This window comes from Nelusetta ayraudi, unplaced genomic scaffold (assembly GCF_046127955.1).
Source record: "Nelusetta ayraudi isolate G7.1 ecotype Tasmania unplaced genomic scaffold, CSIRO-AGI_Nayr_v1 ptg000011l, whole genome shotgun sequence".
Lineage (NCBI taxonomy): Eukaryota > Metazoa > Chordata > Actinopteri > Tetraodontiformes > Monacanthidae > Nelusetta > Nelusetta ayraudi.
In genome coordinates, this window is record NW_027466061.1 from 5,970,325 (window position 1) to 5,987,831 (window position 17,507).

General features: G+C 43.3%; 1 long non-coding RNA gene across 1 annotated transcript in view; it reads left to right on the forward strand.

The window, feature by feature from the left end:
* The window catches only part of LOC142884570 (uncharacterized), a 318,763-nt gene that overhangs the window by 105,439 nt on the left and 195,817 nt on the right, over window positions 1-17,507 (forward strand). The gene's annotated exons all lie outside the window — the stretch shown is intronic.

The following is a 17,507-nucleotide window of genomic DNA, read 5'->3' on the forward strand; positions in this document are numbered from 1 at the left end:
TGGTCTCACAGGCTCTTTTTCGGCATTCTAATTTAAAATGTTCCAAAGTCGGCATTTGAGGAGAGTAGGTGAAGCATTGAGCGACTGGCAGTGGGAACGCGGGATTATAAGTAAAGTGATGAACATAAAGAGAGCTTTTGAGTGGGACAAAAACGAGAGAAGCCCAGAAACACAAAGGCAGGGGGATGGTGATGGAGAGGAGAATTACAACCGTGCAAATGCAGAGCGGAAAGATATGAGGTGAGGAATAAAGTGGTAGGGAAACAAAAGAAAATGGAAAAACGGGGAAATGTGATGAAAAGAGGAACGGAATATTACAGTAAGAAATGATTTAGAAAAGAGGCACGGTCGCTCTGTGTGCAGTGGAGTGACAGGCGGCTGGCGATTGTTTGAAGCAAGCAGAGTTGGAAAAGCACTGAACAGTCAAAAGGGGCTTGAGTAAGATTAAACTAAAGAGCTGTGTGATGTTTCGACGGCGTCGACCAACAGTTCTGATAAAACTTTAAAAAAAAGCACAAGGGACCCAATAATGAAAGTGAATCTCAGAGTTTTCACCCTGTGCTGCAGGTTGGTGGAAATAAACCCCCAATTGTTGGAACGCAATTTGAGTCCCTGACTCCAAACTTCTTCATTCAGGCTTTGTACAGAATTGCATTTTATCGGGTTTAATGATGTTAGAACACAAAGGTGATAAAACTGTCAGCTTACATAATGTGCAGTCTTCCTTCTCCCCTCTGCATCGTTTACTTAACTCTTGTGTAAGTTAATGGTGTGAGACTGTGCTAATAATCCGCTATTGAGGAGCGCAGAGTTGCTTGTTTTCATCCTCATTTTGCTCCAATATTTTTGTTTTGTTTTGTTTTCTTGGTTGAGCCTTTAATGAAAAAAACAAAAAAAACAGAAACAAAGGATTGACATCTTAAAAAGAAGGATAACACTGTTTATCAGCTTTGTGTTGCAGTAATCATCAAGTATTATTTCCCACAGTGGACGTGCGCTGTTGGTCTTAAAATGTTTTTCCACTTAAAGGGCCAGTGTGTCAAATAATAATAATAATAAAAAAAAACAACCAAAAAAAAAAAAAACACAAAAACTGCAGGCTTTCCAATCAGTTTCATAAAAGTTTTGGAAACCTGACTATATTGCACCCCACGTTTCTTCAGTAACTAGAACGTTGATCTGCTCAGGGCTTCACAATTTTACCTTGACGTCACAGCTGGTGTAAGAAAGATGTGAGATCAAGCTAATCCTCACACGCTGGGCCTTTACATCTTGCTTGATGTGATTGATTGATTTTTTTTTTTTTTAGGGGGGTGCTATTGTTCTTCCACAGTGACTCCTGGCTTTGAAAGACATAGAATGCACCCCTATGAGTTGGATTGTCACGCAGCAGGATGGCAAAGCTCGCCCTTCCTGCGGACTGCAGATCAATACACTTTAAAAGGCTCCTGCATAGCCGAGGCGTCAAAACTGCGGATGTGTTCGCCATAACGCAACAAGCTGAGGATGATTGGGCCAACCTTTTTTTTTTTTTTTTTTTTTTAAAGCACATTTCCATTAATATTCATTTAATGCCAAAATATACCTTTTCTCCCCCATTTAAATCAAGACTTGGATGTTTGGTCCGATGAAAGTTCGTCCTGACCACGCTATCGCAGATCTCATCTCGGGGGTTTAGACGCCACTCTAATGCCCCTCTCCTGGCTCGGAGTTCTTAATTACGGGCTGCTGAGGTTGCTGAAAGGCAGGAAAAGTAGCCTCCACTCTGTCTCCACTCCAGCTGTAGGCCACTGTCTGCCGCTTGAATTAATGACCGGGCCGCCGCGCATGAAAACAAATCAGGCTTACCCAAAGGGTACGCTGACCTGTCAGCTGGAATAATGAGCGGAGCGTAGCAGATCACTAATGAGAACAGTAAACAGTCAATTGTTCCGCAGCGTTGCCAGAAGATAAAAGAAGTGTTGTTGCGGCGCGGGCGGAGCGTGATGCAGCCATAACAAGATAGAGAGCGCCAGGTTAAGGCCGCTACAGAAAAGCAATTTACATCGGCAAAAAAATCATCCCCAACACCGCGTCACATTATTGATGCCATTAGTGATGGCTAATGGCTTGTCAGTCGAAAAACCCTCTTCACACTTCGGCACGCTGATGTCTCTTAAAGCAGGGGGGGATTGACGCAGTTGCAGAGCGCAGATGGAGGCACCGGGAAGCGGCAAAAGTCACAACGTGGGATCAATGAAGAAGCTGTTTAAAAAAAAAAAAAAGCCTTCAACACAGGGACACGATTAAATCATCCACAGGTAGGAAACCAAAATGATGCCTCTTTAATCCAGTCCGCAGGAAGAAATAGAAAAAACAATGTCCATGACGGAGGGAGAGAGAAGCAACAGAAGCTCAAATTGCTCAAGCCGGCAAACACAAACGTTTATCATTAATGGGAATGGTTGCATGCTCCCGCTAAGCTAATTCCTTTCTTAAGCGTCACTCTTTCCATGCTTCACTGTTTTTATCCTGACGTCTGGATGTGAGGTGGGGACAGTTTTGAGCGCAAATTTCCGCAGCCTGCAGGCAGGTTCCGGCCGTCGCCAAGGGCTTCGCATTTTCCACTCCTCTCTCCGTCCCTTTTGCATGTGATGTCAGGTGCACTTTGAAGGTTTCTCATCAAATCTGACACAGACGGTCTATTTGTACCCGACAACAGAGACACCCAGCTCTTCTCATGGCGATCTCAACTTCTTTCCCGTTGCCATGAAACGTAGTTGCGGGAACACCTGGAAGGACGCTCTTTGAGTCTCGCGCGACCGTCTGCCTTGATGCCGGAATATGAAATGATGACACCTTTATGTCCTGCAGGTTGACTGCGACGTCTCGGCGCTTTGCCAGCAACAGTCGAGGAGACTGTGGCCGTGAATTCGACACGTCTCGAGACGGCGCTTTTGCTGGCGTGCCTCGGCAGCCACCTCATGGATCCTGTGTTGTCAGTCGGGGCACCAGGTGTTTGCACCGTGTCAAGCAATTTCACATACGGGTCGAGGCCTAATTACTACAAATTGGCAGTTGGGAATATTTACATTATTCTGGCTATCATAGACAGTTTTACAGCATGGATCTAGTAGAAAATTGTTAACAGAATTGCCCACTGTATATTTACACTGGACACTGTAAACAAAAGAAGATTTAAAAAAAAAAAAAAAAAATATATATATATATATATATATATATATATATATATATATATATATATATATGTATATATATATATATATATATATATATATACATATATATATATATACATATATATATATATATATATATACATATATATATATACATATGTATATATATATATGTATATATATATATATATATATATATATATATATATATATATATATATATACATATATATATATATATATATATATATAAATATATATATATATATATATATATGGGGCATGTCCTAAAGACACAGTATAGGTTGTCAGTAATCCACAGTCAGGGGGCGCTGTATTAGGTACAATGTCCAATTGCTGGTTGACACAAATGGCCAGTTTGCTAATCACACTGCAGCAACTCAATGCATTTGAAGATGACATGCTGAAGTTCAGCCACTTTGTTAGCTACCCAGTAGTATCAAGCTGCACCTATTAAAGAGGCCAGTGAGTGTGTACTTGTATTTTATTTACGTATTTTTACACATTTATTATTTGTTATTTTAGCGTGCGTTCCTGTTTTTTTTTCTTTTTTTTTTTTTGGTTGTTTTTTTAAGATACACTTGCATTTCCAAATTATCTCACACGTCTAGTAAGGAGATCTTAAAAGACAAACTTTAAAGGGATCCTTGAAAGATGATTGGACACACGATCAGTCGCTCACATTCAAGCCAGCCAATCGGATTTATTAGCTACATGTGCGTCTTTGCTGATCTTTTTGGCAGCAATTATTGTGTGTTCTTCGATTTGATCATGGAATAGGCTGATTGGTTCTGCAATTCACTACATTTTTTAACACCTGCCGTTGTCCTCTGGATGCCGAGAGAGTTGAGTTACACTTTATGGTCGATATCTGAGCAGTCCCATCTACTGAACAAGCTGAGTAAATCTTGTCATAGGAATTTTCTTTTTTTTTTTTTCTAAAGATTCTACAGCAAAGGCATTCACATCTGTTTTCACCCATTATTCTTATAGTTGGTCCTTCAAGCTGAGCTGGCAAAGGCTCCTATCCGTCAGATGTTGTTGCACAACTGCAGAGGGATGTAGGGCGCTCTTGAACAGATGGTATTATGCTGTTGATTCCCATCATTTTAGCCTCGTGTTGAAAGCAGAAGTTATGAGAGCATATTACATTTACCGAACATTGTTGCACCTTCACCTCATCTCCTTCAATGCTCTTATTGCCATTTACCTTTTTTATCAAAACAGCAGCTTTTCCAGCCCCCCGAAGCGGTCTTTGCATCATTTCCCATCAAGCCGTCACAAAGGAATCCAGCTGATGTCTTACATAATGCATCAAAAATGCAAGATAAAGCAGAGCTCGCGGAGACGACGTTTCACTCGCTGACGGATGTTTCAACTTTTACCGTTTGCCGTGTGTCTCTCACAAAACCATGCCTCCTTTTGTCTTTGCGCGCTCGCTGCAGGTCCGTGGAGTGTACCGGCTGCCGCATTAGAACAGAGCGCCGTTTCATCTCTCCCAATAGCGAGCAGCTCCTCGCTGGCGAAAACTGGGAATTCAGCCTCTATAGCATAACCACCCACCGACGCACGCAGCCACGCTTCATTTGCATTGATAACGAATGTTGCTGTTGCATCCAACGCATGACCTGTAATCAGTGTGCAGCAGACTTCTGCTGTATTTACGTCGCAAGTGATTGTGGGGGATAACGAGGAGCAAATGGGGGGCAGCGTCATCGTTTCTGTTTGGCCGAAAGGTGACGGCGCACGGCAGAGTGACAGGTTCCTTGTGTTCCCCTCCTTTGCCTTAAAATTTGAACAGAGTGAGACGGTGTGCGATGACACACTTAGAGATGTGACTCATGCACACCGAAATGCTGCATTTCTTCATAGCCTACAAGTTGTGTTGCTGCCTGACGTGTCACAGCAGTCTTGGCCATTTTGAGTTAAACGCCTGTCGAACAACACGGCAGCTTTAACTCGGTGGCACAGTTCACTTCTTCCTTATTTTCTCTGTCTGCTCAGGCAAAATCAAAAAAGATAGATTAACACAATAAATATCCAGCAGTGCTCATCAATTTCTCAAATGTCTTTCCAACCTTTCTCAGTGAGTGCTTTCCTCTTGTTATGGCCAATCACCTCCCCTTTCCGATACGGATGTGGGGGGTACGAGAGTGAGAAGTGACCTCTCCCATGTTGCACTGGAAGACGCTCCAAACAGTTGTAAACACTGGCTGCTACTAAAGACATCTGTGCAGGTGCTGCGAACTGGATGGCAATTTTTCACAATATGAGAGTCACAAAGATGCCACCCAAGGCTTTTTGTCGGTGGACAATATTGTTAAGGTCACTCCTGACAGGATTTGACGAGAGCTCTGTTAATGACCACAGTGCATAGCAGCAACCTGTTGGTGTGCGGTTAAAAACGGTGCGACAGACGGAGACTTTCCCCAACCACCTTCCAAATACTAGCGTTTCTTTACCAGGTGCATTTACATGAATAAATGTTCTCCGTGCTTCCTCCCACCATCCAAACACACGCAGATTAGGCTGATTGGCAGCTCTAAATTGGTCCAGAGCAGTGAGTATGCCGCTTGTCTTTTCGCCTTGTGATAAACTGGCAACCTTTTCAGGGTGTAACCCTGAGTTGGCAGGGACAGGGAGAACACACGCACGGGTGGAACCAACTGTCACCTCAAACTGGGACTTGATGACGTGAGATAAAGTAGTCGGAAGAGTTCCAGCGAGACCCCTTTCATCTTCCGCGTTGAAGTTTTTTGCGGATTCACATTTAAATACATGTGATTCAGATTTAGGCTGTTGCAGGGATACAAGCGTGTCCACATGCTTCTCTGTCATCCTAATAAGCTTTGGCAAAAAGCGTTAGGGATGAGTAGGCTCCTTAAATGATCCTTCCACCAGGAAAGCAGCTCTTTTCACTGCAGTTCTGGCTTGAATATGGCTTTAGACATCAAATGTATTCTTAAGACCTTTAGTAGGTCATTTTTTGTTTTCAGTTCTTTTTTTAATTCAACCTTCTGTAAATGTGCCATTGTGTTTATGCTTTCCAGCTTTTCAGGCCTAATTATTTTCTCCTTTCTGTACATTCTTTGTTCGACCAGGAACATTCAGGGTTGGCTCACACAGCATATTCCTAATTTATCTGATGATGTTCGGTGCCTTGGTTCCTCTCACACTGTGCTGATCCACTTATGCTAGCCAAGGGGGGTGGGTTTGCCAAACACTACCGAATAGCAATTTTTTTAAGACATCAAGAAAGGCTTTTTCCTCACAACTAGTGCAAAAAAGGAAAATTTCCCTCTAGTAGGTCTACTAGAAACTCTTGGATGATCTTCTTCCACAGATGTGGCATCCAGAAAAGTATTTGGGGATTACTTGGTGCGGTATCTTGGTGAGGAGATCCCAGACGGCGTCGCCGCTGCCTGCGGTGGCCGTTCCTTTTGTTATAATCCTGAGAAGAGATCATGTCGCTAATCCTACTAGCATTAATAGCCTCGGCGAGGGTGTTCTCCAGCGCCACTGCTTGCGCTGTCTGCCACTTGCTGTTCCTATGCCACTGGAGACACTCCCCCTGCCTCTGTCTCATGCATCTGCTGGCCAGACAAAGGTGTCACTGTGAACTGTTGTTGCTTTGACAAATCAGTTGAAACCAAGATGCCAATCGAGATTTGTCTGACGTCTGTGCAAACTCCTTCCAATAGCGGTGCAAAACATTTTGTAATGTTGACTAAAACTGGTAACAAGTCTTGCAGAAAATGTCCAAATCCACTTAAAGCATCAACTGCAACTCCTTTAAGAAGCATTGCATTTTTATTTAGTTCATCGGCAGGGACTTAACTTTTAACACATCCCAGGCGGAGACGCCGATGTTCGAGCAGTTGTAAGCGTATGCAAAATGTAGCATCCCATCCCCCCCGCTGGAGAATGTTTGAAACACGAGCATTAAACTGCCACGTGTGAATTCAGGTGATCCGTAAATGGTTAATGTGCTTGTGCTGAACAGGAGCGGCGTGCGCAAGAGACTCTTGGAGAAAGGTTCTCATTTTATCGGTCCTTAAGAGACGGGTCCTGTTAGGCAAACCTTTCTTTGCTCTTTCATGCCTCGCTCATATCACCATGGCAACACACCAGCCCCTGCGAGCGTCTGCCAAATTGACAGTGTAAAACAGAGCGCACACATCCACCCATTCATCCAGCCCCCTCGCCTCCGTGAGCACAGAGGCGCCGGTTATGCAGTTAATTAGTTTACGTGTACCTTTTCATACTGATCATTTATCAGCCGCTATAAACTGACCCCCGCTCACTTCTCAGGCTTCAGCTTCTTTGAGAGCCGAGCAAATTGCGATCGGTGCCTCTGACCGGAAGGCTTGGAGGGTCGAGATGGAATCGGGTGTAGGAGCGGGTGCACAGCGTAGGAGGATTTAATAGACCCTTACCTGCAGGGTATACAGGCATTTTCAACAATTTGGCTCTGATGTCAGCAAGATGTTGGAAAGCCGGAGACGACACCGGCTGTGGCAGTTCACCGACCGTCTCTCCACCTAGAGACAGTCCGTCGGCGCGCTTTCAGCACGCAGCGGGCAGAGATGGCGTCCTTTTGATTTTTAGTTTTTTTGTGTGTTTTGTGTTTTGCTTTTTTTCTTTCTGTTTTGACAGTTTGAAATCAATTATTTTTGACATTTTGCACGCTGATAAAAAAAGAGCAAGAAAAACAAGAGTCGGGTAATTGACGTGACGAACGTGCATAATGGTGGGCGAAGAGACAAAAGAACCGTCTGAAATCGCACCACTGGATGGGTTTCAGTGAGCAGAGACGAACAGCGCGGGCTCGTTTGAAGACGTGTTTCACTTATTTATTAATTTATTTACTTTGCTCTCCATCTGTAAAATGTGAACTGATAGCCCGGAGTGTGGAAAGTCTTTTTAATAGACGCTCCCAGAGGATCGCAGAATGCCCAAACGCTCCGAGGCTGTGCACAATGCGTTTGTTAGCCTCGACTTGTTTTCAGCGCAGCACTTGCCGCTTTTAAAATAAATAAATGAATAAATAAAAAAGCATTACAGAAGGTTTCACATCGCACATCCTAGATTAGGATAATCAAATTTAGCAGAGATTGATCTGGTGATCCACGTGTGGAGCAGAGGGGGAGGAAAAGGAGAAGCTTGAATCAAATTTAGATCAGAAAAACTAAATGTATTCACAATTCGTTTAAGGTATCGGGTGAAAATTATCTTTGGGAAGCGTAAACAAACTCTGGGCACTTGCTAGTGATCATGCAAATTAGACTTCTTGGTAACAATATTGACGAGATTAGCTTTTTTTTTCTCCCTCTTGCTCTCTGTGAATTACAATGAGCTGTATGTTTGCAGAGCTGTATTTTTGATATTCTGAAGCAACAACAGTCCAAATCGCTCTCTCTTTCTTTCTCCTCTCCTTCTCTCTTTTAGTGCTGTGTATCAAAATAAAATCTCCAAATCTATAGATCTGGTCATGGGTGCTGGGTGGCGGCCCCACTGTGCTAAAGATTGGGTTGATCTACGCTCATTAACGGTCCCTGGTGCACTCTAATTAACATGTAATAGGAAACCAAATCCAGCACAGGAGGTTGTTATTTAAGGATAAAGCTCATCTCTCATTTGAATGCATTTTTCATAAGCTGCTCTAATTAAGTTTCATTAGCATTATTAATTAAACATGAAAAGCTCCTCATTTCCTCTGTATCTTTGGCGTCTACTTCAAAACAAGACGGAGTGACGGCCTTCGCCGGCGATGGCAATCTCCCTCGCAATACGTCCTCCCGAGTTGAATCAGAGAGACAGGAGCTGGCGAAAAATGTCCACCCGCCCTATGAATGAGTCATTAGGCCATTATTTCCAAAGTGTAATAGCTAAAATAAGTGTGAACCCTTGGTCAGTGTGACCCTGCGGGGCAGAGCGGCGCCTCGCGGCGTCCCGCTGAGAGGTGACACAACGGGCGATAAAGGACTCCAGCGATGAATTACAAAAGCTCCCCAGCTCACAAAACTGCTAATCTGTGTCCCTGAGGCTAACGGGGCATAATTATTCATTCTGTCTGTTTAAAGGGCCATCACGCTTTACCTTTTATACACAAAAGCCTCTCGAAAAGTGTGTAATTCTCTTTCTGTATCACGCGGTTATGGCTGCACAGGGACCGTCTGGCGAACGGTCAAAAGCTGGCCGTGACATTTCACTTCCACCTTCAGCTTCGTGACTCGCTCTGTTTTGTGCTGCATTTTTTTTTCAGCTCAGCCACATGTGTCCAATAAATCTGATTCATCTTTTTACTTCACGTCAAAGGTCCCCATGTCACACCCTTTTTTAAATCGTTGATTTTGGCCCTCAACTGAACTCGAGCGTTTATCAAGGTCAATGTTGTAGAGATTCGGCATATAAAGGATTACACGGAACAGGAAGCTGGGAACTGAAACAGCTAAAGACAACCTTTTTATTTTCAAAGTAAAACAAAAACAACAACTTCTATATACATCAAACATCACTGATACTACAACAGTACTCCTCACTTACTAATGAGAAGCTACCAAAAACACGTTCGATTGATTTAGCATTCTGGTATTTAAGTTAGTATAATGTAGTTTCTTAATGCTACAAGTGCAAAGTTCTCCCAAACATCGGCATATTGTCGGCTCTGTCCTTCTTCCACCCCTCAGGTTGGGAAGTGTTTACATGAAATGCATCCTGTTATATCTCACTCTCACTTTGACTCCAGCGGTTGCTCAAGCATCCAGTTTTATTCAGGGATGATGCTTCGCTGGACCTTCTGCTTGTTTGATCTGTCTTGTTTGACACTGTCTCACAAGGCGTTGTCACCAGCCTGAGAGAGCTAGCATCACCCCTTATGACATCACAAAGAGCAGAAACGCCAGCGTTTGAACACGGTCCTGAAAGGATGAGCTGCGAAAGACGCAGAGAATTGGACTTGCCTCCTTCTTGGGCAGATTAAGATGACCTATGCATACGCAGAGATCTTCTATCTGTTATTGGTGGAAAAGACTGGTGAAGCAGCAGGAATCATCTCTCCATGAGCCTGTTTTTCTTGGGCTTATCAGCAAAACTGATCTGTCCTGCTCAAGTATGCAAATTGATCGTCACTCATGTAAAATGTGCACAAATTAGCGTGCCGTTGCTTTTCCCAGTCGCAAACAACATTTTAGAATGTCATGATACGTTGCCATAGTTGCCATAGTTTTGGCCACATTGTCAGCTGCCACAGCGCTGTGGTTCATTTTTTTCATTTCCCGCAGTCCTGTGTGGCGATCAAAAGCTCGGTTTTGTTTCCTGTGATTGAGAATTCGGGATGGCCTCCTTTCACACGAAATGTTTTGTCTGAAATATGCAAATGGTTTTGTCAGCAGTTTGGTTTTTGCATCTGCCCACGTTATTTTACCTGATCGTTCCGGAGTTCAGAGCTTGATTGCAGATTTCCGGCAGTTTCTTTGTTTGTCGTTGCAGCACTTGGGTTGGATTGAAATCAGATGATTTGCTCCTCATAGCGTTTGAAAAGGCAGCTAAATATTCCACACTGCTCCTCCCATTTACAAAAAATTGAAAAGCTATGTTTTTATGTTAAGTTATGTTTTTCGTCTTTGTGAGCGACAACCTTGGACACTCAGTAAAGACAGTAGTTGGTCTTTTGACAACCATGTAAATGTTGTTAAACATCAGCATGGTGACAGTCTGTTGGAATGCTTCTTCACTTCTTGTCCTTCAACGGCATTCTGCACCACAGTATTACAGGACATTAAAAATGAGTGTGAACAAGCTGTCTGACAGCCTTACAGGCTGCACGGTCTGGTCTAGTTTTATCAGTATGCACATAGTAAAAGGACATATTTTCACTTGAGTTGTCAGAAACGGTTAATAGTTAATAAAAAAGCCTTATAAATGTGCCAAGTTAACATAAAGCTGCTTTAAATGTTGTTTTGAGTTATATGGCAGGACATTAAATTATTGTAATTCCCTTTTTAACTCTGGTGAGAATTCCGTCTTCCAACGGGGTTTTGTATTTCCGACATTCTTCGCTTCATCCTTTATCAGATTTTCATTTTTTTTTTCTTGCCTGTTGGGAGTCACTGATTAAATGTTATTCTAATTGCTTGAAATGCTCGGCTAAGTCTAAGGGCAAGCTGTCTCTGATTTTCTTTTTTCTTTACTTTATTCATTCATTTATTTATTTATTTATTTCCCCCCCTTCTTCTTAACTTGAGCGAATCTGAAGCCCGACAACCTCAGGATCCCTCAGCCATCTGGTCCTCTGGTCTCAGCTGAAGCTTAAAGCCACACAGCCTTTGGTTTTCGCGGCCCTGGGGCTTTGAGAACATCTGAGCTGGGTGGGCTCGCGTTGAGGAAGTCTGTGACATGGTTTCTCCAGTTGATGTTATAAGGGTGCATTTTCAAAAAAGGCTGTCTTTTCTTATATATAATTTTAAGTTTTAGTTTGGGAAAATGCACTCTCAGCTCGTATGGCCTTTAAACGCGCACCTCTTTCAACAACAACATTGTCAAATTTCAAAACATTCCAAGTGTCAATGGCATTTCATTCTCCTCATAAGCAGAGAACTTCATGATTGACCTCAGTCTTTGACTTGGGCTGCATTCCCATCAAATCTAGCATTGCCGCAAAATGCCACAGGGTTTATGTCAGATTGCTTAAAGATGTGATTAAATGTTGGACTGGCCCTTGACTTTTTTTTGAATTATCTCTGTTCTCAGTCTTATTTGCCTCTTGTTTCGGACGCAGGCAGAGCAAAAAGCCATCGGCTGCTTGGATGAAGCTGTGTTTTCTACGCACAAAGTTAAAGCTCTCCATGACCTTCTCATCGGCAGCTAGCCTTTATTTTTAGGTTTATAAAGCTGGACAATATGAAGCCAACACTGAGCCTGATTTGCCGGCCCTGGTGATTATTAGGCGAATCGATATTAGACAGAACGGCTAGGCAGTGAGCCTGGAGGAAGAGCCTCCACGGGATTTACGGCAGCAGACAGAAGAGGACAAGTTCGAGGAGAGGCTGCTGCGCGCTGGGCTAGAAAGAGGTCGATGATTGGCTGCGGTGAACCCTGACTGGTTCTCAGGTGTGTTGTGTCAGCGTGATTGTTTGTGATTTTAACCAGATTTTGAATAATTCATACCGAATAACAATGAACAAGTTTTAGAATCAAAGATTTTAAGTCAACGTCCCTCAATAGCCAATGAAAACAGACCCGACATCAGGAGCCGGATGACGTGTGTTGTCACCTTCTTCCAGGTTTTCGCTCTGATTCTTTTTTTTTCTCCCCTCAGCGGGCATCAAAAAACAAGCCAGGACAGCAGCTGTGATGACGCCAATCGCCCTCCAGGTTCCTTTTTGACCGGCGTCACATTTGTTCGCGTGAGCACCCGCGATCTGCTTGCTGCAAATAGAACGCGTGTGGTCTCGTCTTCCGGGCACATCATGGAGGTTGCTTTCAGACCTTTGTAACATTAACAGCCTTGGTTGAGGTTAATGCCCTCACATCCAGCATCCCGAGTACCTGAGATTTGAGATCTCTGGTGTGTGGCCACTGAGATGAGATGCGGAGAACTTGAAAGCGCCGGAGAAACAGTAACTCGCAAAGGAGGGAAGTTAGAACAGTTTGTTTAAGTAGAGTGTGTGTGTTCTTGTGTTTTTTAGCTGGGGGATGGGTAGGGAGGCTGTTGCTAACACTTATATAAACAAACAGCCAAGATGTATTCTAATTCCTCGGCCAAAGTGAACTTGATTTCATTTTCCTTTCAAATTTATGCACAGCGAAACATCCCTAATGCATTTATATTCAGGTAACAGTTTTAAACACACTTTCCACGGCCACGTCTCAATTCTTTATCAGCAGATTATGGCACAGTAAAGCAGATAATAAAGATTTTGTTTCTGCTCAAGTCAGCAGGAAGAGAAAAAAAAAAAAAAAGACCCCTTGCACCACTGCACCACCGCATATTACAGGCAAAACGTTCCGGCTCGGGAAGTGCTTCCCTTTTGAAATAAATGTGTGCCCTACTTGACCTTATGCAAGGGCATGGCTGGCAGGTTTTTGGAATACAATGTGAAAATTGTGGCTGAGAGACTGCCTAAAGAATGCTTAGAGGAAGATTAATGCTTCAAACAAACCCATTTAGAGCAGTGAGGCAGCACTTTTCCATCCTGTGTGATATAAACTCACTCCAGGGTATTTTCTGCAGATAAGAGTACATCTTCTGCCTCGGTCCCAGTGCAAGTTAGTTCAGCTGGTAATTTGAGCGGAGTAGGAGGGGGGGAAGAGAGAGGAAAAAAAAGAAACCTCACATCAAACAAACTGGCGAAATAACTCGGCTTGTTTACGGCGCACAGTGGCAAAACCGTTTCTCGACAGTTTTAATCACTGTTAAAAGACACGGAATCCTCAGTAAACGGCGTTCTGCATTCAATTAATGGCTCTTTTTTTTTTTTTGTCATTTTTTATTTCATTTGAAACTGTCAAGCAATTCCTCCCGGAGAATGGAATACCCCGGAATGTAAAATGAAAGAATTCCCAGTGGTGCCTCTAATTAGAATTTGGAGGCCAGCTGTTTTTGCCTACATACTTTTCCCCAAAGCATTCTATTGGCAGCCTCCAGCCTCTGTATTTTTCAAGAAGCTATTTGGATGCACAATAAAGAGGGATGCAGGAAAAGAAATATCTTTTATTTTTAGCCAGCGAATGTTCTTGTATAGATTAGATACGCTAAATTATTTTTCCTTCCTTCCAAAAATGCCCTAAAATGCTGCACAGGAAGACTGATAATCCGCAGTGGTCAGTGCAGATCAAATAAGAGAGAGGAGCTGTGTGTCTGCTTTTCAATGGGTGTCATATTGGCAACCAGGTTGGCTAAATCATGCAACCATAAGTGACACGAAACCACAAGAGTGATCCGGGGGAAAGCGGGGAAATTCAATTTGAGATTGGATCACGCCGGATGCGCTGAAGGGATGGAGGGTATTGTGCTTCCTGGAAAGTGCAGGAAGCTTTTCAAGGATTTTTAATTCCTCAGCCGTCTGCAGAGTGCCGGTCCTCGCAAACGTTCATTAATGAATTGTTTGTGCCCAAATTTCTGCCGTGCGTTCGCCCCTGCCAAACAGGCCTCCATCGCTCCCAAAGGTGCATGTTGTTTGCATTCCCACGTGCAGCCTTGTCGCCTGTTTTAAGCTGATTCCTGACCCACCGCGCCCCTCCCTCCAGTCATTAGTTTGCTCTCTCCACTGATTTCTTTTTACATTTTTTAAAATGCTGTAACATTGGCTGTCAATCTTCATCCAATGATCATCAACAAACCTGTCAGAGCAGAAGACAGAGCAGTTGGCTGTTGTTTTAGTGATGTTTCCATGTGTTCTGGATATTTGAGTCTGCAAAGACTCGTGGGATGGGAGGTGGGGGTATGGAGATGGTGCAGTTTTTGGACACTGCATCCATATGTGATATATTGCATTAAAAATCACACTTTTAAGTCTCTAAGTCAAGTTTTTCAGTCCAGTTGCCCACAACCCACATGATCCTTTCTGCACGTACACAATTGCGTCCAGTTGAGAACTCGATGCTTCAGCTGGAGAATGACCCTCGTCACACATCCAGTGAAGGTGCATACATTTATTTTTGCTGTTTTGGTACAAAATAGGAATCTCAAAATTCAACTTAATAAATTTAGGCTACATTTTTAAAAATGCAGCTTTTATATCTTTATAGATATGTCACATGATAACACTGCTTCATGTTTGTCATCAAGGGTTGTCCTGTTTGAGTTGAAATGTGAAGTGATCACCTGTTTCTATGTTTTGCACGAAATAAGGTGCCCATTTTTTCCTTGCACTTTATTTCCACTATCAGATCTGTATTTGTTGTCATGGACTTCAGTGGACCAGGATCTGGGAATTCCCTGGGAATATTCTGTCCTTAACTTCCCTCTTAAACTAATGCATTCTTTGACCTTCCATGTGTTAGGAAGGGGGGCGGGAAAAAGGCGGCAGTGAGGCTGGAAGTGTGGCCACTAAGATAAGAGCGGGATCAGTGCCCTTTGTGACATCACATGCTGACCTGCGTGTTCTAGCGCACATTTCCCGAAAAGTAGGTCAACTATGACAGTCGGGAAGACAGTGGTGCAATCAATTTTGCAGGATTTGAGACCCTCGAAACGGATGTAATGGACACAATTCACTTTGAATGTATAAAAATCAAATGCGGTGCTGCTTGAAGAAAGCTGCTTACGCAGGCTCCGCCCTCTCGGGGCTTCCATGAGCCAGAGCAAAGCTCTCAGTGCAATGTGGGCCAGTACGTAATCTTGACCCCTCGGGTTCAAACGGCCACATCTGTGCTTGTGGAACGACTTAGACCTCAGACCCTCGATGACCAGCCCCCTCGGTAATCCCATCCCACAATCTAGCATTGCACTTTAAAGACTGAAGGGGGAGGGAAACGACAGCAAGTGTGACAGACTGAGTGTGAAAAAATGCAAATGTGGCGAAATAATCCCGTCAGAGCCCTATATGAGGCTGTGGCGCATCTGTGTGTTTTTTTTTTGCCAACTCATCCGATGTATGCATGCTTCTTGGCTGAGGCCATCTGACCGTGTGAGTGGAGGGTGGGAACACGCTAAACACGCTTGTGCCGCCAGACCCCGATGAGGCTGATGAACAGAAACGAGTCTGAACGATGAGGCAAGTTTTTACGTCTCAGATGTGATGATGAGGTGCGAGCCTATGTGCACATTAACGTGCACGCACACCAAACTTTAAAGCGGTTGAGTTGAACAATGACTTGAGACATTTCTTTAAGTACTGTCTGCATTCCTTAGGTGTTCAATAGCCGCGCTAGTTCAGGAGTGCACCGGCTACAAAATAACTATGTGTCCTTGTGGTAGGCTTTAAGTGGGCACGGCGCACATTTATTTTCCTTCATTTTTCCTCCAAACTGAAGATTTAGTGGTGCTCGAGATTGCTTCTTTGACTCAACCAACCGCCACTAGCATGCAGAACAGTCAGACACCTGGAAGGCAAAATCGAGTTTTTGGCAAGAAATTAAAAAAAAAAGAAGAAGAAAAAAAAGGAAGGGGAAAAAAAGTCATGTCCTTGCAGCCTTTGAATAGCGATCAGGGCAATTATTGCAGAATTTGTTTTCCCTCAAGCAAGCAGATAGAACATGTTGCATTTTTGAAAAGACAAAGAAGCAGCAAATGGCGAGCTGCCTTGTGCTGGCCGACGGTTACTTCATGGAAAGGCGTCTTATCTGTCGGTGTTTTACTCAGGCACGCTCGCAAACATATTTGTAAAGATTGCATTCATTAAATTGACTTTAATAATTTCAAAAATGATACAGAAAAAGTGATTTCCTGTGCTTGCCCTTGTAGAATCTCTTTCGGAGCTTGAATCTGATTCGGAGTGTTATTAAAGCCATGGAAATGAGATCCCGGACTGCAAATATCTAATAATGAAAATAAGAATATGGCCAAGACAGAGGAAATTTATCCTTCCACAGGGCTCTTTTTGATGCAAGGATGGCACTTAATATTTAATGCCTGTCTTTTATAAATTATGCACTTGAGTCTCCGCACACCTTTTTTCACTTAGAGAGAAAAAAAAAGTGACTGACATCCGTGACGGCGGATTACAGTTGTATCATAAAAATAAATTAGTGCTAAATATATAAAAGCTGTAAAGGAAAAATAAGCATATCAGCTCTGGTTTGCTTTTTCATTTACAAACATTTAAAGCAAGACCTAATTGTTACCTCCGCCCCAACCATCCACCCTTTTTTTTATATTTCCCAGCAGGTGCATGGGCAGAGATCTCGTTGAGTGGGAGAAACTGCACCTCAAGCTGAGAGCTCGGAGAACTCGGCTATTGCCCACAATTACATCAACTCTGGGCTGGAAATCAAATTTAGCCCCCTCCGCGCCATCAGAGCGCGGCCCACAATCAGCAGAGTGGCTCAGCCTGACGCACAGCGAATGGAATAAATAAAAGTTAGAGAATTAAAGGGCGATACAACATGCAGTGTTTAATTAGCTAGCTGGAAAGCCACGCTTTCCCAACTGCAACATGCAGTCGCTAATCCGTTCAGATCTATAGAATTTATTTATGTCTTTATGCTTAATTTAATCTTGTCTTCTTCTTCTTCTTCTTCTTCTTCTTCTTCTTCTTCTTCTTCTTAAAAAAGGCCAGACCAAAGAAAATGCTAAGTAGCTTAATTTGCTTCGTCTCTCCCCTTTTTGTCTCTGGCTGGCGTCGTCATTGTGTAGCTGGTAGG